This window comes from Trachurus japonicus, unplaced genomic scaffold (genome assembly GCF_045865225.1).
Source record: "Trachurus japonicus isolate A0001 unplaced genomic scaffold, Traja_1.0 AP030833.1".
Classification (NCBI taxonomy): domain Eukaryota; kingdom Metazoa; phylum Chordata; class Actinopteri; order Carangiformes; family Carangidae; genus Trachurus; species Trachurus japonicus.
The window spans coordinates 1-14,229 of NW_028220966.1; the positions used below are offsets into that span (position 1 = coordinate 1).

The following is a 14,229-nucleotide window of genomic DNA, read 5'->3' on the forward strand; positions in this document are numbered from 1 at the left end:
CTTCCTTTAACTGCCTAAATATACGTTTCTCTGCCTGTGATAATCATGTTGCGATTTAATCATGTCTTTAGTGATACACCCATCTACAATATACTTCTCTTACATTGACACTCTACAGTGTTTTTTATATTTTCTTTTTCACAGATTATTTTTGTAGATATACGATGATGATAACTCTGATGTGATGTTATGTGATAACTTTATATTGCCTGTGATAATTAGGGCCACGGGCAATCGCACCGGGCACTGGTCCCAACAGCTATGAAATAGCTACTACTGTTATTGTGTGGATTTTTCCCTAGTTTTTATTATTAGTGTGACTGCTGAAGCAGTCACACTATTGTTCTTCTGTTTGGCCATTTTCTTCCGCCTTTTTACGGTCTTCTTCTAGTCCTTCATACTTTGTGCTATTTCAACAATTCATATATCAAAACGTGCAGCTTTTTTTGAACTTTATCGGCATTACTTTTCTCTTTTTAACTATTTATACTTTTTCAAATATTTAACTTTTTCACAAAAAATCTCACATTCATCAAAGTGTCAACCTCTCTTCTTCACAACACCACTGTAGTGTAGGGGGTAGGGTGACCGTTTGCCAACCCTAAGGTCACTGGTTCGAATCCAAGGGAAGAACTCTTGTTATGTTATGTTGAATTCTGCTCTCCTCCCCCGCCTTCAATTGGTTACAGGTGTTTGTTATCTCCTTGATTACTCATACCAGTTTGCAGCACATCATCACATTACAATGAATGACAACAGTCTTGAAAGCAGTGTGCTCTCTGTAGCCGAGTGGCAGAGTAAAGGTTTAGTGATCATATGGTCATGGGTTCAATTCCTGCCTCAGTCTTTTCACTTCATTGCTTGACTTTTGATTCCAATTATTCAGCTGTCATTGGACAGTCTTTGATTCCTCATAGTATAAAGCTCATTGTAACTCAGGTTCTCTGTGGCCATATGGTTAGTGCTCAGCCTGAAATTCACAGACATTTTCATTCTAAGTCATTCAAGCTTGACTCTCAAGCTTTCTTGATGTTGACAGTGTGCAGATCATTAACAGACAACAGTCTCTGCAACTGTGTGTGCACCGTGGCCTAGAGGCAGAGTGGAAGTCTAATGACCATGAGGATGTGGGTTCGATTCTGACCTTAGTCAAACATTTGTATGGTGATCACAGCTTGCACTATTTGCTAATTCTGCAACAGCGTTCAGTTGCTATCAGCAGTCACACCATTTCCATTCTTGGAAATGCTTTTTCTAGTTATTTTTCCACTTCCGGCCGACTTTCGGTTCGCTACTAGATAGATAGATAGATATATAATTTGTCCTGCAACTATATCAAAACGTGCATCCTGATCGGGATCGCTGTGCTATTACTTTTCTCAACAGTGTACGAGTTTTTCGCGAAGTCGCGAAAAACTGCGCAAAATTTTGCATTGAAGTTAATGGGACGGGCGGGAAAAAAAGAGCGAAAAAGACCAATCATTGTAGTTTAACAAACGTCTACTGCTCAGGCATACTTTCACCTAGAGACTCCATTTACACTTTAAACAGTAGACACAAGTCTTGTGTATTGGTGTATTACTCCACGTTTTGATAGGTCAAATAGTTTTTGATCAATCCCCGATCAATGACCATGATCATTTTTGGAGAAATTATGAGATTATAATGGGTGTGTATTGGACGGAATGTTCGTGTCAGAGTGCGTGACATCATCGGTTAGAGTGGGAGAGATGCCAGAAAAACTCCAGATTTTTTCTCTTTCCAAACTCCAAACGGCCATACTCTACACACATAATTTCCGCCACGTTTGTAGACGAGCTCATCCTCGATCTCATCATCTGCTCAAAATATCAGAGAGACTTACAGAATTTAAACTCTGAGCCTCTAAGTGCGGCCATGTCTGTCTCTGCTCCTCATTGAGTCCAATACAAATATTTTCTGAGAGAAGCAGAACGGCCTGATGTTTTAAAACTGCCAGCGTCGCCAAAATATTTACTGTAGAAACACCAAATCGTACCAAAATTTTCAGGAAGTCCTTAGAGCAACGTGTTCTGTGTTTTGTTCTGATAGGAGTGGGGTCCGCCCGCTATTCAGACATCCCGCTATTCCGACATGTCACTATTCAGACATCCCTCTATCTAGACATACCGGTAGTCCGACACTTTTTGATACCGCTATTCCGACACGTCTTTTTTTTTTTTTTTTTTTTTACAGCTGCGATACCCTGGCGCGTCTCTCTCTCTCTTTTCTTTTCAGCATGTCTATCACTGGTTTGATGAGGGAGTGATGTTCTTAATCTCAACAACTCAACTATCAAGCAAACAAAACTGACACATATGATAAACAAACAGAACTATGCTGCAGTTTGTTTGTCAAGTTAACCTGTGACCTTCAGCACCACGGACAGCGCCACGGATGAGCCGCGGAGCTGCAGCTGTGAGCGTCTGGGCTCTGGGCTTATGGCCTGGGGCCTCATTTATCAAAACTGTAAGTAAGCAGTGTAAAACTGCTGCTACTAAATGTTTTGCTTAGGCCTACGGTGAAAAGACAGCCCAAAATATTTACACCTTTTTCAGATATATCAAACTGTGCGTGCACAACTCTGCACCTCAACTTTGATAACTGGATCCAAGAATGGTGCGCAGTTGCGCACGTGAACACACCTCCGTCCCGGAATGCCTACACAACCATATGGTCAGCACGTGCATATTAATTAGCCATGTGCGCTCTGTGGAGCGACAACAAAGTGACAACGAAGACAACGGGCGGAGGGAGGGGGAAAGAAAGCGAGATACATGGCATCGGGCAATAAATCAGGCAAAAACCTCCCAAATCTCAACAAAAGGGAGCAGAAAAAAGAATAATCTTATGTAATCTGCCCCTTTATTCCAGACAATCTTTTTTTTCTTCTTTTACCTATGTTAAAACAATGTAAAGCAGCAGGATAAACTCAGGTGACAGAATAATAACAGTCTCAGCTCTGCAGATCAGTGTGCGCTGCTGCCGGTGTGTTTTTAAACTTGGAGGGTTTGTTTTTTCTTCTCTAATAGGCCTATGTATTTGTGTATGAGAAACAGTGTCTCAGATGAAAAAATAAAAATAAATCAGAAGGACACTCTGACTATAACGTAATCAATCAATGTCGGAAAAGCGGAATGTTTGAAAAATAGTAAAGTGCCGCTACTCCGACAATGAAAAAAAAAAATGTCGGAATAGTGGGACGCTTAAAAAATAATGTTAATGCCGCTATTCTGACAATTAGAAGTCAATGTCGAAATAGCGGCATGTCTGAATAGCAGCATGTAACCGATAGGAGTTACCGTTTTCTCACCCTAAGCCTAAATGTGAGACCGGTGCAGAGGCAGAAAATCGCTCTTTTTCTCCACGTTTCTGTCTGTCTCAGCCTGCGGGGGCCCCTATCGCCGTGGTAACCTCTTTGATCCTCAGGCCAGAGCTCGTTAACTTCATAAACAATCCACCTGGCGCTCGTTTAAATGTTTATAAACACAGACACAGCTAAATCAGACTGACACAGGATGCAGCTACTAACTAACTATGTGTCAAGTCAGTCACACACACACACACACACACACAGACTCTAGAGCCAGCTTCATGTGATTACAGTCACACACACACACACACACACAAACACACACACACCTTCATGTGATTAAAACACTAACGTGCAACAGAATTTAAACTTAAACCATGATTTAATCTGGTTTTAAAGTTAAACCTTGTTGGTGTCAAATGCGTCAAATGCCTCTGGTGGGAGCAGCTGATAGAGTCCCCCCCAGCTGAAAGCAGCCCACCCCACCAGCCAGAGGGTCCAGGACCATAGGGACTGCAGTGGAGGAAGGCTGCCTTAACACCCTGCACAATGGCACCCAGTACACAGAAGTTAGACAGGACCAGTCAGCCCATCACCTGGTCCGTTCAACAAATCAGTTTATGCTACTGTGATTTATGTAGCCTAGTTAAATACTACAGTAATCATCATAGTGTATTGGCAGGAAAGACCATTTAAATCTGTATCAAATATCGATTAATGAATTAATCGATAATTTGCATGTTGGTCTTGGTTAAGTACCACCTTGAAAAAAAAAACAATGTTTTGTTGCTTAAGCTATTCAGTCATTCAATGGTATACTAAAATCCATGTGAAAAAAATGCTTCTCACTGTTCTCAGGTCAAATATTTATATGCGATTAAAATGCAATTAATTGCGATTAATTAATTACAAAGCCTCTAATTAATTAGATTAATTGTTTTAATTGAGTCCTGGCCCTATTACACAAGATAAACACACACACACACACACACACACACACACACAGTTAACCTAATGTGGTTACAGCTCCTCCATATCAGTGCTTATAGAAAGATGATCATGTGTCTGTCTGATCAGCTCTGTCTTGACCTTAAGATTGTGGGTTTGATTCCCATGTTGACAGAGATGGCAAAATCGGCAGTAGCCCCGTGGCCCATTCAAAATTTCCCGAGAGGAAATTTTCTAGTTCTCTTGTGATTTACTGTAATCATGTTTTTTCGATACACCCATTTTTAATATATTCACTTGTAGGGGTGTAACGGTATATGTATTCGTCCCGTGCCGTCACGGTACGGGGGTCACGGTTCGGTGCACACAGTCACACGACGAATACGTCTGAGTGAATATTTAAAAAAAAAAAAAAAAAGTTGAGTCCTAACTCCAATCTAGGTGGCGGTAATGAGCCTCGAAGCTGCCACAACCGCCATAGCAGACGAAGAAGAGAAGTGATGAGAGTGTGAAGTTGAGGAGCTGCTGCTTCATCTATGTCACCTTGTGACTTCTCAGAAAACACAACGGCGACGGCGACGCGACCGGTCCACCGGACAAAGTCCGTCGGCGATGTTTCACGGATGCGCGGTGCGTCGCTAGAAACGCATCAAACACGTAGCGCATGTTCAACCCGATATGTCAATCACTGGTGCAAGGAAAAAGACAAGTTGTGTGTAACAACTTATCCCGCAGCTTTTAAGCCTCTTGACATGAACACAGACAGGTGAGGAGAAAAGGAGACCGCACACTATCAGACACATTGTCTGATGAAGGGCTGACGCCTGAAACGTCACATGTGTGAGTGACATTAAACTGTCACGGGAGCTTTTAACTAGTGTGCGGTCTCCTTTTTTCCTTACCTGTTTCTTTCTTGGTGGTCCAGCACCTAGTCTTCAGTTTTTTGGGGGATGTGCGTGTAGCTGCCTCTGTTTTATGAACACAGACAGACCAGAAACATCACCAAAGTAACTGCTAGTCTAATTTAACTGTGTAAACCAACATTGATTAATAATAGTTGCCAGTTGTCAAGTGCAAGTTTTATTTCCCTCTTAGAGTTAATGAATGGTATTATCCCTTACGAAAGAAAAATATATTGCAATATATTAGAAAATATCATGTGATATATTAGGCAATATATTCCCATATATGGGATTTAATTTTTATATTTTCCAATATATTGCAATATATGCATGGATCATATATGTGTATATATTGAGAAATATATTGAAAGAAAGACCAAAAAGGCACTATATTTTTAAATATTTATATATATATGCATGGATCATATATGTGTATATATTGAAAAATATATTGAAATCAAGGCCAAAAAGGCACTATATTTTTTTAATGTTTTATATATTTTCATATATATGCATGGATCATATATGTGTATATATTGAAAAATATATTGAGATCAAGGCCAAAAAGGCACTATATTTTTTAAATGTTTATATTTTATACAACATACACACACACACACATATATATATATATATATATATATATATATATATATATATATATATATATATATATATATATATGTGTATATATTTGTGTGTAAAAACATTTAAAAAATATAGTATATAGTATAGTATGTGTATATTTGTAACCCCCCCCCCTGTAACAAGTTAAGTAATTTATCTAACATCACAATTAGTCCGAAGCTGAAGGTAAAAATTCAATTAAAGTAAATATCCTGCATAGTTCTCCTCCTCTGTGTCCTCTGATCAGAGCGGTGACCCTAGCAACGGTGTGTTTTACTTAGCAATGGTCTGTGAACCGATTGCAGGTCAGGAATTATTTTTTTTATTAGATATAAAAATAAAAAATAAAATGTTACCACAATGAAACAAAATCCATTGGCTGTCTCATCGTGAGCATTTGAACATGATTGGTTGATCTGACTGACATAATGGCTCTTGGCCAATGACAGCTGTGCGCGCCTTTCCGGCGCCAAATTTGAAAATAACCGTTACTGCTGCTGTGAAACGGGAACCGCCGCGACGCACTTCAGTCGTTCAAGAATGACCAGTCATGTGGATTATTTTTACGATACGGATAAATGGACAAACAGTCGGCTGGAACCTGGTCCTAGCGAGAGCTTGAGTGAATTTAAATCCTGCAAAAAATACCAGGTAAGATATTTCTCTGTTGTTATTATTGTGGCGTTGTTGGTGTCAGGGATTCAAACGAGGCAGGCTCTGGTGAGAGGGAGGGGGGCTGTGTAACGTTAACGGATGTGAAGTCCTGGACATGTCTCGACATGTCACCATGGAGGGTTTTTTTTCTTATTCTCCTTGTTCTAACCAACGGTGAGGAGGATGTTTCAGCCGGTACATGGCTTCATTAACGTGTTACAGAGAAAAGGGTTAGAAAGAAAAGAGAGAAAAGCTAATCGCCATTAGCACATGAGCTATCCGGCTTTCAACCCCGTAGTAGCATTCTAGCGAGCGGCTAACTGTGTTAGCGGCTAACTGGTAGCATTAGCCACCGGTGTAGGCACCAAATGTGGAGGCTCCGGGCTGCCAAAACCGCCCTGACTAATCTGATGTTTGTTAAATCTACAAAACGAATTACCGAACAAACACCACCACTTCTGTGTGCACGCCTCTGCAACTAGTCATGGCTATCGTAGCCGTTAGCTTAGCTGCTGCTGACAGCTAACAGCAGCAGCTAAGCTAACACCAGGACGTCAGCTGTTAAAACCCTCCCGTTGTCGGACACAACATGAAACTACTCCCATTAGCTCAGTCATGTTGTAACAAAGATATCTGCTGGAAAAAATATTTTTTTCATGGGCTGTTTATTGAGTTATTTAAAGGTTGAATATGTAGAATATTTATTAAAAGCTATATTTTTTCAAAAATAATACATCCATGGGGCCTTTAGAGGGGTAAAGAATGAAAGTATTGCTTTTCCACAAAAAAATTTTTTTTAGTCTGAATTATTATTTTTAATATTTTTGACGGGCTCGACAACTGACTTTCTGTCAACGTTCTGTTTACATTCGTACCTGCCTGTAGCCGACATGTGGCTCAGTTCTCCGCTGTTTTCCTGCCTCCTCCCGGTCGGATGCGTTTGTTTCCAACCAAGCCTTTTTAATAATCAATCGGTGGATCAATGGATTATCATATACTTGTTTGGATGGGTGTATTTGTGTAGTCTTATCTGTCATAAACACGTTTATCGTCGCGGACTTTCGGTGCCACGGAGCTCCTTTTTTTTTTTTTTTTCCAACTTGAGGAGAGCAGTGACAGCGGAGGCTCTGAGCAGCAGCGGTGTGGAAGGCAGAGAGCCTCCACTCTCCCTGTAACAAGCTACAAGTCATTTATTATGCTGTTAATGACGGTAAAAATGAAACATAAGGTAAATATCCTGCTTAGCTCTCCTCTTCTGCTGTCCTCTGATCAGAGCGGAGTCCCTAGCAACGGCCCGTTTTACCTAGCAACGGTCTGGCAATCGACTGCTGGAATTCTTTTTCTGTTGTTGTTCTTGTAATTCTACATAGTCAACCTTTAAGACACTGTTTTGAACACTGTGTAAACATAAGTGAAAGTTCCTTTAGAACAGTGGTTCCCAAACGGGGGGGGGGGCGGTAAACCGGCTTCGGAATGTGTTTTATTTTGAAAATTAACCGGATTCTTCCGCTGTTTCTTTGTGCGACTTCCTGCCCGGCTTGACAGGCTCGCTCGCGGCCATAGCTCGCGGCTCACGCGCCGCGCCGCTGCTGCTGTGAACCGGAGCGACGTGGCTCCGGTGTGACACAGTCGTTAACATCAAAGGGCTCCGCTTCTCGCTGCTTCGCGGCTACTCGTGGCGTGCGCGTGTGTGTGTGTGTGAGAACCACTGCTTTAGAAAACGCACTCTGCTGCAGAAGAAAACAACATGAACTCTGCTAGTAACAGAAACTACTGGAGATGAGACACTACACTGACTGTGGCCTCTTAGCATGGTTACTAATACTCACTCCTGTTAATAAAAGTAAAGTATCACTGATATTAGTGTATACTCGGTTGATGAAGTATTAGTCATCCAGCTGAAAATGATATAGCCTGCAAATAAGCCATCATTAGTGAATCCAGTTTATACACACAGGTGTAATAAGTTCAATTCACCCTTCATAGGTTGGACAAAATAATAGAAACTTTAAAGTCAAAGATATGTGGCAGTAATTTTCATTAGGATATTAGTTCTAAATATAGTGTTATTTGAGTATTATTACACGGCTCTATTGAATGCTGCTCTCTGATTGGTCCAGCGCTGCGTTCTGCGGTCTGTTATTTCTGTATAACGGACCGTCGTCATGTATAACAGACCGTTGCTAAGGACGGCGCTCTGATCAGCGCAGTACAGAAAAGAGAAACTATGCAGGATATTTACCTTGTGTTTCATTTTTACCGTCATTAAACAGCTTCGGACTAATAGTGATGTTAGATAAATGATTTGTAACCTGTTACAAGGAGAGTGGAGGCTCCTTCCACATCGCTGCTGGAAACCAGACCTGCTGATCAGAGCCTCTGACCCGGTGTCAGCTCTCCTCTCGTCTCGGTGGCACCGCGACTCCGCGACACAAACGCACCCCGTAAACAGTAAAGTTAATCTCTTGTTTATGACAGATACGACTACACACAATACACACATTTTAACACGTGTATGGTAATCTATCGATCCACTGATTGATTATCAAAGGCTTCACATGCACGAACGGGAGGAGGCTCAGCAAAACAGCGGAAGTGACCGGTCTTGCAGATTCGCTAAATGCAATTTTAAATCGATGAAAGTCGTTTTTTGATCAACATTATGTTTCAAATTAATTATTTCACTCGTAAACCGTGTAATAAGCGGGATAATGTACAGTTGGTCGGTTGTTATGGAGAAATAAACCCCTTCATGTTGAATGAAACCCCTCCGCTTCGCGTCGGGGTTCCATACAACCTGTCGGGGTTTATTTCTCCATAACAACCTCCGAACTATACATTATCCCTTACATAATAATCAGGATCAGCCGCAAAATAAAAAAAAAAAAAATCATTCTATCCTTAATACTGTGACACAGCTAAAGATATTTTTGTCCTTGATTAATTAATGTTTTACTCTGTTTCTAATTGACTGAATACTCTTTGTTATGTCAATCTGTATTTTACACAGCCAAGGACCCACAGCAGTGCTCTACCCATGAGATCATCGTGCTGGAGAACCCGAAGTGACAATAGAGCAAAAGATGATGGGGTACAGACTTCAACATGCAAACAGGTAGGCAAACAGACCAAGAATTATGGCAAATGCATTTTGCTTCTTAAATTTTTTCATTAAACCTAGTTCAGATTAATTTCAGTTCAAGTTTTTAAAGTGATAGTTCACCCAAAATTGAAATTGCACTCATTATCTACTCACCCTCATGTCGACTAAGGGCTGGGAGGAGTTTCAGAGTCCTCAGTGGCTTCTCTCTTACAGGGGGTCTCGACGTAGCAGTGCATGTCCATATAACGGTTGCAAATGGATACCAACTGTCTTCATAACAAAAAGACACACCAAAAAACATCCAAATACCTCCATGCTGCTCGTATGTAATGTTCGTCTTGTATTGAAGCCCCGAAATGCGAAATTGTCCCAAAAACAATGAAATAAGTCAATTTTTCGAGCTTCTCGAAGCTCTTCTTCCCGGTTCGTCATATTTGGATGAACCAGGGTCTGTTCTCTTCCCAGTTCGTCCAAATATGACGAACCGGGAAGAGGAGCTTTGAGAAGCTTCCGCTACAAAACAAGCTTGAAAAATTGACTCATTCAATTTTTTCCGGGACAATTTCGCATTTCGGGGCTTCAATACAAGACAGACATTACATACGAGCAGCATGGAGGTATTTGGATGTTTTTTGGTGTGTCTTTTTGTTACCAAGACAGTTGGTATCCATTTGCAACCGTTATATTGACATGCACTGCTACGCCGAGACCCCCTGTAACTCAGAGAAGCCACGGAGGACTCTGAAACTTCTCCCAGCCCTTAGTCGACATGAGGGTGAGTAGATAATGAGTGAAATTTCAATCTTGGGTGAACTATCGCTTTAAATGTATAGCACCATCCCATACAGAAGTAATTGAAATTTCCACAGGACTGATGCTGGCTAGCCTCGCATCACCAGGCTCTTCAGACAAGCGAAGAGCCTGGTGTCAGTTACCTCCCAATTAGTCTGCATTCTGGTTCCTGTCTGTAGCTGATACCGAAATCACCAAATTCACCAAAATAAAAGTATTCACCAACATAAAACTTATAAAATAACAGGGTACCCGCGGGGTCTTAAAAACTTGAAAAAGTCTTAAATTTGATAACTATAAATTAAGGCCTTGAAAAGGTCTTAAATTTAGTTTACAAGTCTTAAATTTCATTCTCAAAGGTCTAGGGGTGTAACGGTACATGTATTTGTATTGAACCGATTCGGTACGGGGCGTTCGGTTCAGCACAGCGCTGTGAACGAGTGAGTTTCGGTACAGAAGTTGTGTGTGTTTACAGTCCGCCTGCAGCTACACGTGCAGCCCGTTTACGTCGTGGCTATCGCTAATGCTACTGCTAATGCTACCGCTAGCGAGAAAACAGAGGCTTGAAGACCCTCCTGCTTTTGGGAGGAATGGAGGTGGAGGTGGAGGTGGGGGCTGTGGCTCCTATCTCCTCTCTGTCTGTCTGCCTGTCCGTCTGTCTGTCTGTCTGTCTCTCTCTCTGTGTCTGTGTTGCGCACAAGCTCCAGTACATGTGGATCTGCTGCAGATGCGCCCAGAGCAGGCGCACGTCGCTGCTGTGTTGACACTACGCACTGTGCCTCGTGATGACCCGCGTTATTCATTCATTTATTTATTTATTTATTTGCGGCCGAACGGTTGCATCGTCAGGCAGCCGTTGTGGCATTTGCCCACATTGCCCTATGGTCAGTCCGTCACTGGCTCGAACTGTTAGTGCTGCACTTTACATGTAAAAAAAAAAAAAAATCATTGTAAGGCTGTATGTTTTGTTATTTTGAGAATAATTTATTGAACTTATTAGGCAGCACTTTACAACAGTAGCCTTTTATATTTTTTTCATATTTTGTATAATGGCTTGGTTTAGTTTAATAAGTTTATTTGTATCAGGGACAGAATGTACCTACAACATAGCATTAGTAGGTGAGTAAAATAATTACATTTGACTAAAACATGTAAATTTGGTTTAGAAAAATTCCTAATAAACAACAAGCAAATTTATGTTTTGCATTTTGTTCTCTTACCGAAAATGAACCGAACCGAGACCTCAAAACCGAGGTGCGTACCGAACCATGATTTATGTGTATCGTTACACCCCTACAAAGGTCTTATTTTTTATCTATCTGCATGATACATCGCAACAACATAACTGTATCTACTTGCAAAAAATCATGGAATGCTGCGTTGGCAAACGTAAAATGACTGTTGCGAGGTTGGTCTTAAATTTCATTAGATGTGGTCTTAAAAAGGTCTTAAAAAGTCTTAAATTTGAGTTGCAAAATTCTGGGGGTACCCTGAATAAACATTAACTTGTAATACAATAAAAGCAAAATGTCAATTTAATGGCTCGGGGACTTTCTTGTAAATTATATTCCTTAAATTAAAGAGTTTTACCGCATTTTATTAGCTTGGTGCTTTTATTTTGAAGGAAAGGTCTGTCTCTCTCGCCCTGGATCCGTTTCCTACCAAAACAGCGGGTCAACGGCCCCAGACTAGATGCTGGCTGACTGAGTGATAGAGTTGAGGGAAATCATTGACTATACAGCTGAATACCGACTGAATACTAACATTAAACTAGTGGTCTATTATCTTGTTTTTACTGGTGTGGAGTCTGGACTCCAGTAGGGATGGGCATTTCAAGCGAAAGTATTTGATAATCGCGGAGTACTAATCGATTGACTCTTTGACACCCCCCTCCAAACCCCCTGTGAATGATCTGATGTTTGATGTTAGGTTGAACATTAGAATGAAGCAAAGGACGTCAGAGCATTTTATACAGATAATTTAAATAATATTTAAAAAATCTCTTTTTTTTTCTCTCTTTTTCCCTAGATGCACCAAGGAGCCAGCTGATTACTACCAATTGGAGGGTGGACATCTCTTCATCTGCTACATACATACATCTGCTTTATCTGCTACATCAATTTTCTTTTGGCTATTTATTTCTTTTCCACAGTTCCAAAAGTATATGTATTGTCTGTTCAATGGCATTCTTTAAAAATGTTGCACTGTTCAGAAATGTAGAGTCAGTCACATTTCCTTTGTCTGACCATATGCCAGGCCTGTTGGCAGGGTTCTTACGGATCCTTAAAAAGTCTTAAAAGGCATTGAATTCATTAATCTAAAAACAAGGCCTTAATTGGCATTAAAATGTCTTAAATCAATTTTTCAAAAGTCTTAAAAATGTTAACACTTGGTAAGTGGTATTTTATGGTGGCCGTCAACGCTAAATTTCTCACAGCCACCAGATTCCGAGTCAGTGGTGATTTTTTTTTTTTTTCGGACTTTTTATGCATTTATTTTGAAAGGACAGCTGGAAAGAGACACAATCCAATGTTCATGTAGCAGTCACTTTACCTTGGATCACATAGGAAAGTGGGTAAAATTGTCCCTAACCCTATGTAATTGATGTGAGGTGTTTCTTTTTTTTCTGCATTTGTGTTTATTATGAAGTTGGTCTTAAATTTAATTTCAAGTGGTTTTAAAAAAAGTCTTAAATTTAACTTGGCTTAAGCTGTAGGAACCCTGGTTGGGGTTTTAATAGGCCTGTATAGCTCCCTACCTCAAACTGGGTTCAGTATCTGTGCCTGATTAAAAGAAAATAAAGGTTGCTTTTGATAAATTACCCAGTCTGTGTTAATATGTGGTATAAAGGTTTGTGCACATATTGCAGTTTGCATATTTAAGTATTCATCCACAATATATTGAACACATATGTCATGTTTTTGTTTCCATATAATTTTCCATATATTAAATATATTCCACAATATATTGAACACATAGCCATACATATATTTCATGTATAATTTTACATATATTTAAAATATATTCTACCATATATTGAACATACATGTGACACTATATATTTTCATATATTATCAATACATTTTATCATATAAATCTGAATACATTATGGTGGATATTTATAAATATAAAATTGCATATATTTTGGGATATATAAACCCATATATTATATATTAAGGTTTAATATATTTCAATATATTGAAAGGGGCAGTTTTTTGTATATTTTGCAATATATTGCAATATATTACAATATATTACATCAATATATAATATGTTGTATAATATATGTGTCATCAATATATTTTTCCATATATTGCAATATATAATATATTGTATAATATATGTGTCATCAATATATTTTTCCATATATTTACAATATATAATATATTGGAAAATGTAATGGAAGAATAATATATTACAATATATTACAATATATTGCAAGTAATATATTGGTAAATATATTTTTCTTTCGTAAGGGATAACACTCCTAATGCACTTGTTTTATTTTATATTCTTTTTTTTTTTTTTTACTTTTATAACACAAGACAGATTTTAGTTTTACATTCAATTAGTGTCTGTTGTACCGAAACCGTACCGAACCGTGACCCCTGAACCGAGGTACGTACCGAACCGTGACTTTTGTGTACCGTTACACCCCTATTCACTTGATATTATCACGATTTGCCCTAGTTGGATTTACTAAGTTTCTTGGTTTTTTCTTTGCTTCCCCACATTTTCTTTGCTCTTGATTATTCAGTGTGGGTATATTTTTCCTTATTTGTTTGGTATGTCCTCATTGTCTATAAACATAGCCCTCATTATTATTCTTTGATTATAGATTCTTTGATTAACATATAATTTTTGATTATTAT

At 39.4% G+C, this 14,229-nt stretch overlaps 1 long non-coding RNA gene across 1 annotated transcript; it reads left to right on the plus strand.

Moving 5' to 3' along the window:
- Positions 1–6,607: 6,607 nt before the first annotated feature.
- Positions 6,608–12,754, plus strand: LOC146959949 (uncharacterized). The gene is made up of 3 exons (XR_015035552.1): positions 6,608–6,636; positions 9,473–9,577; positions 12,386–12,754. It is a non-coding gene; the product is annotated as an uncharacterized LOC146959949 (long non-coding RNA).
- The last annotated feature ends 1,475 nt before the right edge of the window (positions 12,755–14,229 follow it).